At 41.2% G+C, this 17,798-nt stretch overlaps 1 long non-coding RNA gene across 1 annotated transcript; it reads left to right on the top strand.

Annotated features, from left to right (window-relative positions):
* The first annotated feature begins 2,797 nt into the window (after nt 1-2,797).
* On the top strand, nt 2,798-3,107 carry LOC141120156 (uncharacterized). Its single transcript, XR_012239488.1, has 2 exons — nt 2,798-2,879; nt 2,997-3,107. It is a non-coding gene; the product is annotated as an uncharacterized lncRNA (long non-coding RNA).
* Nucleotides 3,108-17,798: the final 14,691 nt, after the last annotated feature.

The raw sequence follows: 17,798 nt of genomic DNA, 5'->3' as shown, positions 1-17,798 counted from the left end.
ATTCTACTAGAGGTATTTTTTGAATTCTTTTTACCCTCATACACAATGCCACTGATAGTGGACTCTAGTTAAACTGACCTTACTTATCATTATACTTATTGATTTGATTTTTCTCTTTTCAGAGAATTTTTTTATCTTTAGGGATTTTATTCCTCTCTGCATGCCTTTATAGTGAGGTGGGGACTGAGGAGAAAATATTTGCCATCGCATAAACCCCCTTTTTTTAATTATATCTTTTTCTACAGGTAAGACTTCTACAAGTCAAAAAAATTTTTTTTTTTTTTTTTTCAATATCATCCTGATACACACCGTGTGTTACACATACCTTGATATATGATATCTACATATATGTACAGATTTACTCATTTTTTGTATTTTCCATTTACCACATTGTTTACATTCAAATATTATGACTGTATGATGTAAAAGCAGACATTTACTTTCATTGTTTACATATATATATATTTTCTTCTATTTTCATAGTTGATTCTAATATCAAAATATATCTCCTGAAGAAGCTTAGGAAAGCGAAACATGTTGAGAAAGTGGTATTAATCTCTGTATCAAAGAATTACCCCTTTTGTTTTGTATATTGTTTTTTGCCAATGTCTGTTTCTTTTAATGAGATTGTTTAAATAAAATATCATTTTACTATACGCTCTTTACCTCATTATACATACCTTTTTTTCATTTTTGTTTTATAAGTAATAATCTCTGTTCTCAGCTGCATAAGACTTGGGGGGAGAAGAAACAGCAGCACATAGATCTTCCCAGTGAATGGCTGTGGGGGGGGGGGCATTTCAGGACAAGTCTGATCATTGGAGGAGAGCAGGCTGAGTTACCAGCACAGAGAACTTACCACATCGTGCTCTTCTGCATAGTGTGGTCAGTTTTTATTAGGAAAGCAGAGGAGCTGACAGGAACACCAGAGATTTCACACAAAGGAAGCAATACACACAAGCAATTTCACACAAAGGAAGCAGGAATATGAAATGTTGGGTTTACATATTCTTTAATTGTGACAAGACCTATAATTACCTTGAAAAACTATATCATCTAAAAAATATCTACCTAAAATATATGCTAAACCAGAGGTATACAGTATATTTATCCCTGGTCAACTGACACCCAAAGTAAACACCCCAGTGGTCAAATCTATTTCATTCTGTATCTGCCTGGAGAAAGGACTACATTTTTGTGCCAATAACTGGCAAATAGACAAGTGCAGAACAAAAAAATTATTTAATTCTTTTCCAGAATTTGCTTTGTTTATTCAAATTCGAAATGATTTGAATTTTCAGAATTCAGAAAATTTGAAATAATTAAAATTTGAATCGAAATTCCATTTGATTTGTATTCAAATTGAATTCTGTTTGAAATTCGAATTTATGAAGATGGTTATATTCATTCTATTCTATTCCATTCTATTGTTTTTTTCATTCTATTCTGTTCTTTTATTTTCTATTCTTTTCAAATGTATTCTGTTCTATTTTATTCTATTTGAATTTATTATATTCGAAATTTGAATTTCGAAAGAAGGTTCTTTATTTCTATTTTATTTTATTCTATTTTTTTATTATAATCTTTTCTATTATATTCTTTTCTATTGTATACAAATTCCAATTTATTCTATTTGAAATTTGAATTTCAGAAGATGGTTATATTCTTTCTATTTCATTCCATTCTTTTCAATTTATTTATATTCTATGCTATTCTTTTATTTTCTATTCCAGTTTATTCTGTTCTTTTCTTTTTTATTCTATTTTGTTCTGTTTTACTGTATTCATTTATTTTCTATTCTATCCCTTTTTTTTCTATTCAACTTTTTTCTATTCTATTTTTTCTATTATTTTATTTTGTATTCTGTTCTGTTTTACTCTTATTCTTTTATTTTCTATTCTATTCTTTTCTGTTCTATTATTTTCTATTATATTCCTTAATTTTCTATTCTATTTTATTCTCTTCAGAAATTCAAATTCAATTAGAAAAAGATTTGAATTGGAATTTGATTCAAAAATGTTTTGAATTCAAATTTTATCCGAAATTTTGTTTTGTTATTTCAGATTTGTTTAAATTTGTTGCACCTATCTACTGGCCATACACCCTGACAGGTTTTAGGGTCATGTAGGGAGAAGAATGTGTGTCCTTAACAAGTATAGAAGTGAGGAGTAAGATAAGAGTCCTATCAGTACACACACTATGGTGTGCTTTTAGTGACGGTGTATGGAATTATGATAATAAATGTAATAACTGGATATGTATTTCAGGACCAATAAATTGTAGAAACAAATATTTTAATGTGTGCATATATAATTATTAACAGGATTTGCCTGCTTCCTTCTCCCTACTGTCTTCATGCTCATAGTAGTATCATCTTGGCTCCCACTTTGGGATATACTGTATTTATAAAAGATTAGCTGGATGAATATGACAAACGCTTGCCCATTGTTGACTAATTTGGGACATATTTATCATAATACAGTGGTTTCCTTTGAACGTCAACTCCATCTAGTGGCCATAATGCAGTGTTTTTTATTTCTGATTGAGGTGTTTCAGAAAAAAACACTGCATAATGGCCACTAGATGGCAATAAAGATCATTCACCCTTTGATTTTCTTTTTAATTGAAGGTCTTAGTTTAGATCAATTGTATATGAGTTTCACTGGAGTGTTTCTAGCACAGATCACTGATCTGAGAATTCTAATTTCCATCTCCCCGGTATTTGCATACACAGTGTGTGGGGGGAACACCTCCCCTGTCACTCTCTCTATATATCTCATTGTACAGGAGACGTCTTCTAGTTTGGATCTGACCCTCCAGAAACATCAAGATGTTTTCTCCCAGTTATCTGCTGGCTGTCATCTTCATTTCTATTCAGGGTGAGAAATGAGGCTCCTTCCATCATCCTCTGCACATACATCTATACATTGTACAATAAATACACACATCAGGATTGATAGGAAATCAATAATCAATATGTCTCTTCCCATCCTCAGGATCCTGTGGACAGATTGTGATGACTCAGACTCCGGATTATATCTCTGTGTCTCCGGGACAGACAGTCACCATCACATGTACACCCAGTATTGATATTACTATATTTGATACTACCTACCTAGCCTGGTACCAACAGAAGATCCAACAACCTCCAAAGCTTCTTATAGCAGCTGCAGATGTTCGTGTATCTGGGATCCCGGACAGGTTCAGTGGATCAGAATCTGAAAATGAATACAAATTAACGATCACTGGAGCAACTGAAGATGATGAAGGAACATATTACTGTCAGCACTATAGGAGCTTCCCTCTCACACAGTGATACAGAGCCGTACAAAAACCTCCTTCCTCTTTTATAAAGAAACACAATCACAGATGTCATAACTGAAACATTCATTAAAGTGTAATACAATTCTAAATTAATTATTAATGTTAGAAAGAGGATTTTGAATTATAATTTGAACTTTAATGACTGGGGAAGTACAGAGAAGTTCTCAGTGACATGTGTAGGAATGGAAGATGTGTCCTTCTATCTGTGATGTCTGTATGTCATTCCTCTGCTCCAGGAAAGTACACAATATAGTCCATAAATGGGAAATGTTCACTTTACTGCAATATAGATAATTACTGTGTACAGATAAACAGCTGATATTTATTATTCTGGTTGTAATTTAGTTCTTATAAGGATTCCCGGAAGAATAGTTTATAGGGTGACAAAGATCTCCACTATGAAGTGCCCTCTTCTCCCTGATATTGACAGTAAGCCAAGAAACCCCGCTGAGAAATGAAAGAGTAACTCCACTTTTGTTAAGGATAAAAAAAATCTCCTCTGAGTGATCCATGTACATTGCAGGGATTTTAAAAATGTTGTTATTCTGAAGAATCAACTGTTTGTTATTCTGTGTCCTCATTCTGAGTGAATCTGTATGCAAGTGATTTATAAATATCAATCAGCTGCTGCACCTGCAGGGCTATAATGAGGAAAGTGTCAGGGTCTGCATCCCTTTAGATGTGGTTTCCTTTTGGGAGTATCTCACCAAGAAGACATTTGTGTTGCAGGGGATGCTCAATATCTGATTTGTATCAGACTTTGGGAAATCAGTAAGCCAATCACACCAGCGGGAAATTACATATCTGGGAGGCATTCTGTACACCATCTGTGTATACCATCTGTGCACAGAATGCCCCCAGGTAGCCACATTTCCTAAATTTACATAATATAACTGGGTACTGACATTTATAGGTAAAGTTGATCCTGGGAATATTCGATTGCCTTTCTGGGGATCAGAAAGGGATTCTTTCCCCTGTTGTACCCCTGCTTTGCTGGGGTTTTTCACCTTCCTCTGGATCAACTGTGGGTATAGGACTGTGTATATGGGATTGTATATTTATTTCTCTTTTATTGGTTGGACTGGATGGACTTTGTCTTTTTTCAATCTGACCAACTATGTAACTATGTACAGTGCCTTCAAAAAGTATTCATACCCCTTGAAATTTTCCACATTTTGTCATGTTACAACCAAAAATGTAAATGTATTGTATTGTTATTTTATGTGATAGACCAACACAAAGTGGCACATGATTGTTAAGTGGAAGGAAAATGATAAATAGATTTCAGCATATTTTACAAATAAATATGTGAAAAGTGTGGTGTGCATTTGTCTTCAGCCCCCTTTACTGTTATACACCTAGCTAAAATCTAGTGGAACCAATTGCCTTCAGAAGTCACCTAATTAGTAAATAGAGTCCACCTTTGAGAAATTGAATCTCAGTATAAATACAGCTGTTCTGTGAAGACCTGAGAGGTTTGTTGGAGAACCTTAGTGAACAAACAGCATCATGAAGGCCAAGGAACACACCAGACAAGTCAGGGATAAAGTTGTGGAGAAGTTTAAAGCAGGTTTAGGTTATAAAAAAATATCCCAAGCTTGGAACATCTCATGGAGCACTGTTCAATCCATCATCTGAAAATAGAAAGAGTATGGAACATCTGCAAACCTACCAAGACATGGCCGTCCACCTAAACTGACAGGCCAGGGCAAGGAGAGTATTAATCAGAGAAGCAGCCAAGAAGCCCATGGTAACACTGGAGGAGCTGCAGAGATCCACAGCTCAGGTGGCAGAATCTGTCCACAGGTCAACTATTAGTCCCGCACTCCACAAATCTGGCCTTTATGGAAGAATGGCAAGAAGAAAGTCATTGTTGAAAGAAAGCCATAAAAAGTCCTGTTTTCATTTTGCAGGAAGCTATGTGGGGGACACAGAAAACATGTGGAAGAAGGTGCTCTGGTCAGATGAGACCAACATTGAACTTTTTGGCTTAAAAGCAAAACGCTATGTGTGGCAGAAAACTAACACTGCACATCACCCTGAACATACCATCCACACTGTGAAACATGGTGGTGGTAGCATCATGTTGTGGGGATATTTTTCTTTAGCAGAGACAGAAAAGCTGGTCAGAGTTGATGGGAAGATGGATGGAGACAAATCAAACTTTTCCGTGGATTTTTGTCTGAATGGGCGTTGGCCGTGAACGTGTTCTGCATACACACGGCAGAACATTTTCAGCCAACTTTCACCAAATCACGTGGTTTTTCAGCTCTTTACCGCCACCCTTTTGGCAACTTCTACTATTGTTGGCTGATGTTTAGCATTGGTTCTGAGAATATGTGTTTGTACTGTAGACTTTAGTCCAATGGACTTGTGTACACACGATCGGATTATCCTCCTTCGGACATTTGTTGTCGAAAAGTTTGAGAGCATGTACAGCAAACATTTATCCATTGAAAAAGCAACAACAATTGTCCGATGGAGCATACAGACGGTCGGATTGTCTGATAAAACAGGTCCGTTGGACCATTGTTGTTGAAAAGTCTGATCGTGTGTATGGGCCTTTAGAATGGCCCAGTCAAAGTCCAGACCTAAATCCAATTGAGAATCTGTGGCAAGACTTGAAAATTGCTGTTCACAGACGCTCTACATCCAATCTGACAGAGCTTGAGCTAAGAAGAATGGGCAAAAATGTTACTCTCTAGATGTGGAAAGCTGGTAGAGACATCCCCAAAAAGACTTACAGCTGTAATTGCAGTGAAAGGTGGATCTACAAATTATTAACTCGGGGGGCTGAATACAAATGCACGCCACACTTTTCACATATTTGTAAAAAAAAATTGAAAACCATTTATCATTTTCCTTCCATTTCACAATTATGAGCCTCTTTGTGTTGGTCTATCACATAAAATCTCAATAAAATCCATTTATGTTTTTGGTTGTAACATGACAAAATGTGGAAAATGTCAAGGGGTATGAATACTTTTTCAAGGCACTGTATATATTGCATTTTACAGAAAATCACAACACTGAAGATTGAAAAGGAAAGGTGTTTTTTAAAAGTACTCAATTACAATATGACCCATGCTTCAATTGTATACGTTATATTATTATTTTGTTTTGTTTTTTTCTACAGTGGCGTTACCCTTTAGCCATTTCACTGCCAGAATGATTTTATGCCTGAAGATTATATAAAACCCCCAAACATTATATATTTTCTGAAAGCAGACACCCTAGAGAATAAAATAGTGGTAATTTACATTTTTCATGTCCCTTGATATTACCTCAATGGTCTAGAAAATGCAAAATTTCAGTAAAAACCACACCAACATTAAATTTTAAGGCAAACCAACGCAATAAACGACCCAAATTTTTGGTAAAATATAAAAGACGAGGTTGCACCGAGTAACTAGATACCCAACAAGTCAAACCTTAAATTTGTGTGCACCTGTGAAATGCTAACAAATTTCAGTACCCTATACTTTCCATAGGCAACCCCTATAGGTCATCAGTTTAGTGTGACAGAGGAGGTCTTATGCTAGAATTATTGCTCTCACTCCAGGGAACATGTGTAACATGTGTATCTCAATTGATGTTTTCACGCATAAGCACCCCTGATACATGCATTTATGTTCGTACGCAGGGGCGGTGCCAGCATAAGGCAGCCCAGGCGGCCGCCTTAGGGTGGCAGGAGAGGAGGGGTGCCAAATCCAGGGGCCCCTCTAAAAATGCTTATGCTGGTGCCGGCCCTGTTTGCACATTTACCTCACTCAGCACAGCTGACACGGCGCACACGGTGACGGGCAGCACAGTCCCGGGCGCTGTGAATTTCATCTGCTGCCTCCCACACACTTCTATCTGCTCTCCCGGCCCCTCCCCCGCTCTCCCAGTCAGATGCAGGATGGATGACGGCCCTTCATTTCTAAACCCCTCCCCTTCTCTCCCTCCAGCCCACCCTATGACCAATCCTCTCCCACAGAGTCCCACCTTCATTCCAGCACAGACAATCGCTGCTGAAGGCAAGTGAGATGAGGGAGAGCCGGGAGGGGTAAGACCAGAGGGAGGAGCCAAGTCATACCAGGGGGCGGGGCCAGCAGGAACAGGATCTGGAATGGCGTGGTATGGATGACAACCCTCAGTGGAAGGTAAGACATGGATTAGATGTCTCATTCTCTGTGAATATCTGTTCTCTGATTATACAGCCTGCAGGTGCTGCATGTACATCATGGGGACCCTCTAGAGAGGTGAACTAATGAGGAATAGATGGGGACAGGAAAGGGGACATAGAGCAAGGGAAAAAGAGAGGGGGACAGAAGGGGACATGGGGACAGAGCAAAGGAGATGGGGACAAAACAGAAGACAATAAGGCCCCTTTCACACAGGGTGGGCTTTCTCATTGGGGATCTGTCCGCTGAGTGCGGGTGGATGACAGGTCCATGTCTGCTCAGTTTCTGCAGAGAGGACATGGACACAGCCCCGCTCTACTCTATGGGCAGTCAGATTTAGGCTCAGTTCACACGTGTGCAATGCAAGAACCCTGCGAATCCAGTGTGGGTTCCCGCATCTCACCTGAATCGCACAGTGGTTCACACTGAGATCTGAAAACCGTACAGTTTGTATGGATGAAATCGCATCGCACAGACATCATATGTGATCTACACAGCAATGTGGCTGACATCACACAAGTGTGAACTGGGCCTCAAACAGACTCCACTGTCTGTTTACATCCCACTACCCTCCGATCCGCCTAGATGGAGGGGAACAGATCTGTTTGATTTTAGCGGACCTGATCCGTTTACATTGACCGCTCCATAGAGGAGAATGGAGGGTCCACCTTACAAACGTTTGGGGGACCAAATCAGACCACTCATATGAAAGTGCCTGTGATAGATATCGAGAATAATGTATATATATATTGTATACAGTATCTCACAAAAGTGAGTACACCCCTCACATTTTTGTAAATATTTTATATCTTTTCATGTGACAACACTGAAGAAATGACACTTTGCTACAATGTAAAGTAGAGAGTGTACAGCTTGTATAACAGTGTAAATTTGCTTTTTTTTCCTCTGGGGGGCGCCTTTGCTCCAGGACTGGAAGAAGCAGCTAAATAGATGCCTAAAGCTGCATTTTTCAAACACATTTATGCACATTGAGATGCTCATTCATTCCATTGGCCAGAATATTAAAGCGGAATTAACCCACCTATCCTTTTCAGACAAGGCAGCAGCCATTTGATGGTTTGACAGTTTGGTTGGGAGCACAAGCAACTGAAAGAGCACATTCACACTGGGGAGGGCGAGCATCTGCAGTAAAGCGCCGCTATTTTTAGTGGCGCTTTACCGTTGTTTTTGCGGCACTTTTTGGCTGCTTGAGGGGCACTTTTAACCCCTGCTAATGGCCGAAAAAGGGTTAAAAGCGGCGCTTTGGTGGCACTGCCCATTGATTTCAATGGGCAGGGATGCTTTAGGAGTGGTGTATACACCACTCCTACAAAGCCTCAAAGATGCTGCTTGCATGACTTTTTTGGCGTCCTGCCAGAACACCGCTCCAGTGTGAAAGGCCTCAGGGAGAGGCGCTTTACAGGCGCTTTGCAGGCGCCATTTTTAGCACTATAGCGCCTGTAAAGCTCCTCACTGTGAAAGCAGCCTAACTGTAATGCCGCATACACACGAGCGGAATTTCTGACAGAAAGAGTTCAATGGGAGCTTTTCATCATATATTCCGACTGTGTGTATGCCCCATCGGACTTTTTCTGTCGAAAATTCAGCCGGACTTAGATAGAGAACATGTTCTATATTTTTCCGACGGAACAAATTCCTATCGGGAAAAACGCTCGTCTGTATGCTGTTCTGACCCACCAAAAATTACACATGCTCTGAAGCAATTACGAGACGAAAGCTATTGGCTACTGGCTATTGAACTTCCGTTTTCTAGTCCCGTCGTACGTGTTGTACGTCACCGCGTTCTGGAAGGTCGGAATTTGGTGTGACCGTGTGTATGCAAGACAGCTTGAGCAGAATTCCGTCTGAAAAAACTTCAGAGTTTATTCCAACGGGAAAACAGGTCATGTGTACAGGGCATTACATTCCCGGCATACCTGGAATGTAACAGATTTTTTAAACCATTAAATTGATGGGTTTAATTCTAGTCTTATTACTAGTGCTTAGTATTTAGATGCATGTACGTGCATTTAGATGTAATTAGGCACATTCAGTGTTTTTCTACCCTAACCTTCTTCTCCTATTCACACTGGTGTTGCATTTTTTTTTAACCTCTAAACATTCCTCTTCTAATGAGCCTTTTAACATCTATGTGTGTATGGTCACATAGGATAACATAGAGCGTCATTTAGAAGCTGGAAAAAAAAGTGAAATTCCTGTAAAAGTGCAATTACAGCTTACAAACACTCGCTGTGGTATTTACCGCTCCTAAAAGTGACCAGGGATATTGGGGTTCGGGAGGGTGAACTAGACAAATCTGCCATTATTTTGCCACCAAACCCCAGACAGGCTGTGTTTAGATCCAGCTCATATACCTGCAAAATATATATCTGTGTAACATGCTTACTGATGTTCCCTACCTTATCCTTATAATACACAAAAAAATGGACTGATACTGCCATCTACTGGTAGTCTTTGATTAATTTATTGTTTTCTAATTGCAGCTACAAGAATATGCTCAGTATGTATTTTTCCCAGTTTGTTGTTAGGGATCATGTATATTTATACAGCATTTATTGGATGAACCTTATGAACTTTTGTTCATCCTTGACAAACTCTGGATGTATACAGTGATTTCCTATGATCGTCAGCTTCATCGAGTGGCCATAATGTGGTCATTTTCTTTCAGAGCGATTTCAGAAAAAAATACTGCATTACGGCCATTAGACAGACTTATGGGTCTTATTATGAAACATTTCTTGAATGAACATGACAAGCTTTTTTACATCCTTGGCAAATTCTGAATGTATACAGTGATTTCCTATGATCGTCAGCTCCATCTAGTGGTCAAAATACGGTATTTTTCTTATATATTTCAGAAAAAAATACTGCATTACGGCTATTAGACAGAGCTGAGATCATATCAAATCACTGTATTATGAAAAATACATCCAGACTTATTCAAGGGTGGGCAATGCTTCTCACGTCCATCCATTTCATTTTTTTACAATTAGCCCCCTTAGTTTAGGTGAACAGTGGTGAGTATAATGTTTTCGTGTGATCAGATGTAGCTGAGTCCCATTGGAGTGTTTCTAGCACAGATCACTGATCTGAGAATTCTAATTTCCATCTCCCCGGTATTTGCATACACAGTGTGTGGGGGGAACACCTCCCCTGTCACTCTCTCTATATATCTCATTGTACAGGAGACGTCTTCTAGTTTGGATCTGACCCTCCAGAAACATCAAGATGTTTTCTCCCAGTTATCTGCTGGCTGTCATCTTCATTTCTATTCAGGGTGAGAGATGAGGCTCCTTCCATCATCCTCTGCACATACATCTATACATTGTACAATAAATACACACATCAGGATTGATAGGAAATCAATAATCAATATGTCTCTTTCCATCCTCAGGATCCTGTGGACAGATTGTGATGACTCAGACTCCGGATTCTATCTCTGTGTCCCCGGGACAGACAACCTCCATTACATGTACATCTAGTTCAAGTATTACTGCATCTGGTACTACCTACCTAGCCTGGTACCAACAGAAGACCCAACAACCTCCAAGGCTTCTTATCTATTATGGCAGCACTCGGTATTCTGGGATCCCGGACAGGTTCAGTGGTTCTGTATCAGGAAATGAATACAAACTAACCATCACTGGAGGGACTGAAGATGATGAAGGAATATATTACTGTCTGCAGGATAGGAGCTTCCCTCTCACACAGTGATACAGAGCCGTACAAAAACCTCCTTCCTCTTTTATAAAGAAACACAATCACAGATGTCATAACTGAAACATTCATTAAAATATCATTCCTCTGTTGCAGGAAAGTACACAATATAGTCAATAACTGACATGGGAAATGTTCACTTTACTGCAATATAGATGATTACTGTGTACAGATAAACAGCTGATATTTATTATTCTGGTTGTAGTTTTACTTATTTTAGAATTTTCACCTGGTGATCCTGCCAGTAAGTCTGTTGTTTTTCAGCTTCTCTTACCCAGCCAAGCTGTCCAACAAAAGTTGCAGTTAGAGCAGTGTTTCTCAACTCCAGTCCTCAAGGCGCCCCAACAGGTCATGTTTTCAGGATTTCCCTCAGATAAAATGGCTGTGGTAATTACTAAGGCAGTGAAACTGCTCAAATCACCTGTGCAAAATAATGGAAATCCTGAAAACATGACCTGTTGGGGCGCCTTGAGGACTGGAGTTGAGAAACACTGAGTTAGACCATTGACACAAACCATTTAAATCAGAACTCCGGGCAAAACCTTTTTTTCTATGTCTTTGTTGCTGATCTCCTACCTTCACCAACTATGCTATCCATGTTCTTCTGAGCTCTGTAGTTCCTCTGTAATAGGCTGCTGATTTTGCTGAAAAACTCCCCCTTGTAGTTCTCTGTAAAGTGAATAGGGAGTTCTATTTCCTGTAGTGGGGGGAGAGGGTCTCATAGCCCCCGGTCTGTGCCGCCCATGGAGGAGGTGTCCTCCTTCTCCTCTCTCCTCCCTCCTCCCTGACAGTCACCGCCCCTCCCCCCCACTACCCCCGCAACATCCCCCCCTCGGTGCCACCCGCCATCTCCATGCAGAGGATCGTTATCACAAATCACTGGATGACACAGCGGGGATCTCGGGCTGTGACAGGTATTGTATTGTATGTGAAATACTGATCTCTGTAATGTCCCGCCTCCTGCTGGCATTGTGATTGACAACGTATTGTTCCAATGCAGGCAGGAGGCGGGACATTACAGAGATCAATATTTCACATACAATAAATACCTGTCACAGCCCGAGATCCCCGATATGTCATCCCGATGATTTCTCATAATGACCCCCATGCGGCACTGGTGGTCCCTGACATGTGGCACTGGTGGTACAAAAAACAAGATTGGTGAAACCCACGTTGCTTTTTTTACCACTACTATTCCTTTACATTGGCTTTTGGAATTTACAAATGCAGCAATTTAGAAATCAGATGAAAGGTTTAGCGCTGGAAAACACTTTTTGATAGATAAAAAGTGTATTTTATATACAACTATATAGATCAGACCAAGATGAGGGACACATGAGGAGGAATGAGGGACATTGCTCCAAATCAGGGACAGTCCCTCCAAATCACAGACAGTTGGGAGCTATGCCTGACATGCAGCACTTGTGGTCCCTGACATGCAGCACTGGTGGTCCCTGACATGCAGCACTGGTGGTCCCTGACATGCTGCACTGGTGGTCCCTGACATGCAGCACTGGTGGTCCCTGACATGCAGCACTGGTGGTCCCTAACATGCTGCACTGGTGGTCCCTGACATGTGGCACAGCTGGTCCCTGACATGCTGCACTGGTGGTCCCCGACATACTGCACTGGTGGTCCTCGACATGCTGCACTGGTGGTCCCTGACATGCTGCACTGGTGGTCCCTGACATGCAGCACTGGTGGTCCCTGACATGCTGCACTGGTGGTCCCTGACATGCAGCACTGGTGGTCCCTGACATGCAGCACTGGTGGTCCCTGACATGCTGCACTGGTGGTCCCTGACATGCAGCACTGGTGGTCCCTGACATGCAGCACTGGTGGTCCCTAACATGCTGCACTGGTGGTCCCTGACATGTGGCACAGCTGGTCCCTGACATGCTGCACTGGTGGTCCCCGACATACTGCACTGGTGGTCCTCGACATGCTGCACTGGTGGTCCCTGACATGCTGCACTGGTGGTCCCCGACATGCTGCACTGGTGGTCCCCGACATGCTGCACTGGTGGTCCTTGACATGCGGCACTGCTGGTCCCTAACATGCGGCACTGCTGGTCCTCGACATGCTGCACTGGTGGTCCCTGACATGCTGCACTGGTGGTCCCTGACATGCGGCACTGCTGGTCCCTGACATGCTGCACTGGTAGTCCCCGACATGCTGCACTGGTGGTCCCTGACATGCTGCACTGGTGGTCCCTGACATGCTGCACTGGTGGTCCCTGACATGCAGAACTGGTGGTCCCTGACATGCAGCACTGGTGGTCCCTGACATGCTGCACTGGTGGTCCCTGACATGCGGCACTGGTGGTCCCTGACAAGCTGCACTGGTGGTCCTTGACATGCTGCACTGGTGGTCCCTGACATTCAGCACTGGTGGTCCATGACATGCAGCACTGGTGGTCCCTGACATGCTGCACTGGTGGTCCCTGACATGCGGCACTGCTGGTCCCTGACATGCCACACTGGTGGTCCCCGACATGCTGCACTGGTGGTCCCTGACATGCGGTACTGCTGGTCCCTGACATGCTGCACTGGTGGTCCCTGACATGCTGCAATGGTAGTCCCTGACATGCTGTACTGGTGGTCCCCGACATGCTGCACTGGTGGTCCCTGACATGCGGCACTGCTGGTCCCTGACATGCTGCACTGGTGGTCCCTGACATGCGGCACTGCTGGTCCCTGACTTGCTGCACTGGTGGTCCCTGACATGCTGCAATGGTAGTCCCTGACATGCTGCACTGGTGGTCCCCAACATGCTGCACTGGTGGTCCCTGACATGCTGCACTGGTGGTCCCTGACATGCGGCACTGCTGGTCCCTGACATGCTGCAGTGATGGTCCCTGACATGCGGCACTGCTGGTCCCTGACATGCTGCACTGGTGGTCCCCGACATGCTGCACTGGTGGTCCCCGACATGGTGCACTGGTGGTCCCTGACATGCTGCACTGGTGGTCCCTGACATGCTGCACTGGTGGTCCCCGACATGCTGCACTGGTGGTCCCCGACATGCTGCACTGGTGGTCCCCGACATGCTGCACTGGTGGTCCCCGACATGCTGCACTGGTGGTCCCTGACATGCGGCACTGTTGGTCCCTGATAAGCTGCACCGGACATCTTTTTACACCCACCAAAATCTTGCATTTCACAGTTATTTTTACCACTAAACTGATCTTCTATCATGAAATACAATATTTAGAAGTCTGTGACACTATTTTATTGTTGAATTTTAAAAGCAGCGGCAAGTCTGACGATCTCACACCTTTGATAATCTGACAGAAGACCGCTGCTTTTAAAATTAAACATCAAAACAGTCTGATGGATTTCTAAATACTGTATATCATGATATAACCTTAGTTTAGTGGTGAAAATAATTGTGAAATGTAAGATTCCAGGCGGGTGGAGCTCTTCTCCTTCTCCTTGCCCTCCACTGAACACTGAATATTTCCAGGGCTGTGTGCAGCCACAGAGAGCAGAGGGTTTCCCTCAGAACCACTCTAAAGACTTTTTGTAATCAATGGAACTTTTCTTATCCACAAACACTGGTTTTTAAGCACACAAGTCACCTTTTTGTATAACCCAGCACAAGTCACTTTGACTGCAATACCAGCACCATTCATGCACTATTTGCACGTTGTTATTTTTCATATAGATAATGAAATATAAGACTGTGGCACTTTATTTTGAAATTTCACCCATATTATAATGAGGTAGAAATATGTATTAGAGTGAGAATAGAACTAACAACCTTGTATTAACAAATAATCACAGATTTTTGATCTAAATCATTCACATATTTAATTTTAGAACACATTCCGATAAGAAACTATTATTATTTATTTCTGGTATACACAGGTATTTTATTTATGTTTTTTGTCAACTTTTATCATTTACACACATTATTTAAGATCCACAGAAATAAAGTAATCACATCAAGCACCAAACAGGGTAATTGTCCACCACGGAAAATTTTATCCCATAAGAGCAGCGCCATATCTACTCTTGCTTTCCACACACTTTCTAATACACTCCACCTAGGTGGAATTGTATTCGTAGAGGCAGCAGCTCTACATTCCAGGAGCATTTTAGCCATTGCGCGGATTTACCTCATATATTCTTAAAGGGGTTGTAAAGGTAAAAATTTTTTCACCTTAATGCATTCTATGCATTAAGGTGAAAAAACTTTTGACAGTACCGCCGCCCCCAGCCCCCCCGTTTTACTTACCTGACGCCTCGAATCTTCGCTCCTCGTCCTCGTCAGCTTCATTGCAGCTCAGCCTGGTCGCTGATTGGCTGCAGTGGATGGATTGAAAGCAGCGCAGCCATTGGCTCGCGCTGCTGTCAATCACATCCGATGACGCGGCGCGCCGGGGGGCGGGGCCGAGTGATACAGCGAGCGGCTATAGCCGCCGGCTGTATCACGGGAGCGCGCCCGCAAGCACTCACCACCGTGCGAGGGAGCTCGCATGAAGGTGGTAAATGCTTGCGGGGAGGAGCTGAAACAGCCGCCGAGGGACCCCAGAAGACCAGGTTCGGGGCCACTCTGTGCAGAACGAGCTGTACAATGAAGGTAAGTATAACATGTTTGTTATTTTAAAAAAAAAAAAAAAACATCTTTACAACCCCTTTAACTTATATCATAGTAAAAAGTGGATTGTAAGGGTTTACAACCACTTTAAGAAGAAAACAGGAAGTAAAGCCGGTGACTCTTTTTTTTTTATTAAATATAAAATTATATACCTACAAAAGCAATCACAACCTCAGACAAAATGAACTTTCCTCTTTTGTAAGTATGTCATTTTGTATTTTATTTTATTTATTTATTTATTTATTTATTTAATTATTTATTTCGGTGGTGTCATCGGCTTTACTTCATGTTTACGTCTTAAGGGGATAGTGTTTCTTTTTAAAAAAGTTGTATAATGTAATGCCTATGCATATGATGTATATTGATGTGTGCTTTGTTTTTTAGATATGTGAATTTTGTATTGAATTAACTGTCACAAGCATACTTGGCAATCTGAAGAAGCAGTATGTTACCTTAAAACGCGTAATTGAACCATTGCACTGGACAGTAATTCTTCTTTTTTGTACGTTTCATATGTGGATCCAATTATATGTTTTAATTGTTGAACAGTAAAAGTTATGTATTTTTTTTACGTTTTTTCGTGTAATCGGATAATAATTTAACCACTTCCTCCCTGGAAGGTTTTACCCCCTTCTTGACCAGGCCATTTTTTTGTGATACGGCACTGCATTTCTTTAACTGACAATTGCATGGTCGTGCGACATTGTACCCAAATATAATCGATGTCCTTTTTCTCCCACAAATAGAGCTTTCTTTTGGTGGTATTTTATCACCTCTGCTCTATTATCAGAAAAAAGGCAATTTTGAAAAAAATAAATAATTCAATATTATTTACATTCTGCTATAAAACATTCTTAATAAATAAAAATTTAAATCTAATTTCTTCATCAATTCAGGCCAACTTGAATTCTGCGACATATTTTTGGTAAAAAAATCCCAAAAAGCGTATATTGATTGGTTTGCGCAAAAGTTATAACGTCTACAAAATAAAGGATAGATTTATGGTATTTTTATATATATATTTTTTTTTACTAGTAATGACGGCGTTCTGCGATTTTTATCGGGACTGCGACATTATGGTGGACATATCGGACACTTTTGACACATTTTTGGGACCATTGGCATTTATAAAGCGATCAGTGCTATATGTGTCAAAAGTGTCCGATATGTCCATCATAATGTTACAAATAAAAATCGCAGATTGCCGCCATTACTAGTGATAAGGTTGGAAATAGTAGGTTGGAGTTCTACTTAAGTTGTTTTTCATTTTATGTATAATATGTGCGTGTCAGTTGTAAGACGTAGCTTAAGTCTTTCCAGATGTGTCCAGCGTCATGTATGTTGAAATTATACTGCTTGTTACCTTATATGGAAATTTGCTGAAATATGCGATCCTGTAACCAGTCTATAAAAAGCCCCAATAATGAGCCGACAGGTTCAGTTGATAGTACGGGACCTTTAAGGCTCGGAGTTGATATACAGAAACTTTCTGATTCTGTGTCTTACTTCTTTAATAGAGCTAAATTTGGCAAAGCAATATAAACTAGAAGCAGTTAAGTTGAAAACTGCACTTATCATTTCTGGCGCCCGAACAGGGACACACCGATGAAACTTCAAGAGGTGGATGAATTGGACTGACGGAACAAAAGCACAGGCATTCCGGGAACCACAGATTGAAAAACCTGGCCAGGTAAGAAAAAGCTTTATTTTTCTTATATTCTGTGCTCCCCTGATTTGTGCCTATCCGTTCTGTCAGTTATGGTTCTCCTGGTTTTAAAACACCAGCCTCTGTAGTGGTGAGTCTAGAATTACTGCATATTGTGGTTTATATTGCTGGAATTAATTGTTGTTTTGTTTTCTGTCTGTCTTGTTGAGAAAGTGAATGAGCCTTGCCTAGGTTGGTATGAATTGAAAGAATATCATCCCAATGAGCAGTAGAATGCGTCCTTAACCTCGCAAGAGGACTTT

This window comes from Aquarana catesbeiana, linkage group LG01 (assembly GCF_042186555.1).
Source record: "Aquarana catesbeiana isolate 2022-GZ linkage group LG01, ASM4218655v1, whole genome shotgun sequence".
Taxonomy (NCBI): Eukaryota; Metazoa; Chordata; class Amphibia; order Anura; family Ranidae; genus Aquarana; species Aquarana catesbeiana.
The sequence above is the reverse complement of the archived record's forward strand: the minus strand, read 5'-3'. Positions and strand labels throughout refer to the sequence as shown.